A 769-nucleotide genomic window follows, 5' to 3' on the forward strand; every position below is an offset into this window, starting at 1 on the left:
ACCTAAAGCTGCAAGTTCCAAAGGGGGCACCCAGATTTGAACAGGGGACCTCTTGATCTGCATTCAAATGCTCTACCACTGAGCTATACCCCCACAAAAACACTAGCTCAAAAACGCACACAGGAAATTAGATCCTTCATTTTGACAATATCATACAGCAACAGCTTCACGTCAAAATAAAGGCTTCGGTTAACCTAAAGCTGACAAGTACAAAGGTGGCACCCAGATTTGAACTGGGGACCTCTTGGTCGGCTGTCAAATGCTCTTCCACTGAGCTATACACCCACAAAGTCACTAGCTCAAAACCGCACACAGGAAATTAGATCCTTCATTTTGACAATATCAAGCAGCAACATCTTCATGTCAAAATAAAGGCTTCGGTTACCCTAAAGCTGACAAGTACAAAGGGGGCACCCAGATTTGAACTGGGGACCTCTTGGTCTGCAGTCAAATGCTCTTCCACTGAGCTATACACCCATAAAATCAACAGCTCAAACCCACACACAGGAAATTAGATCTTTCATTTTTACAATATCATACAACAACATCTTCACTATAAAGTAAAGGCTTCGGTTAACCTAAAGCTGACAAGTACAAAGGGGGCACCCAGATTTGAAGTTAACCTAAAGCTGCGAAGTCCAAAGGGGGCACCCAGATTTGAAATGGGGAACTCTTGAGCTGCTGTCAAATGCTCTACCACTGAGTTATACCCCAATAAAATCAATAGCTCAAAACCGCACACAGGAAATTAGATCCTTCATTTTTACAA

At 42.8% G+C, this 769-nt stretch overlaps 2 non-coding genes across 2 annotated transcripts; both read right to left on the minus strand.

Moving 5' to 3' along the window:
* Positions 1–21: 21 nt before the first annotated feature.
* Positions 22–93, minus strand: trnac-gca (transfer RNA cysteine (anticodon GCA)). The gene has a single exon. It is a non-coding gene; the product is annotated as a tRNA-Cys (tRNA).
* Positions 94–405: 312 nt separating this feature from the next.
* Positions 406–477, minus strand: trnac-gca (transfer RNA cysteine (anticodon GCA)). Its single transcript has one exon. It is a non-coding gene; the product is annotated as a tRNA-Cys (tRNA).
* Positions 478–769: the final 292 nt, after the last annotated feature.

Source organism: Sinocyclocheilus rhinocerous, unplaced genomic scaffold (assembly GCF_001515625.1).
Source record: "Sinocyclocheilus rhinocerous isolate Xijiao unplaced genomic scaffold, SAMN03320098_v1.1 scaffold28530, whole genome shotgun sequence".
In the NCBI taxonomy this organism is placed as follows: Eukaryota; Metazoa; Chordata; class Actinopteri; order Cypriniformes; family Cyprinidae; genus Sinocyclocheilus; species Sinocyclocheilus rhinocerous.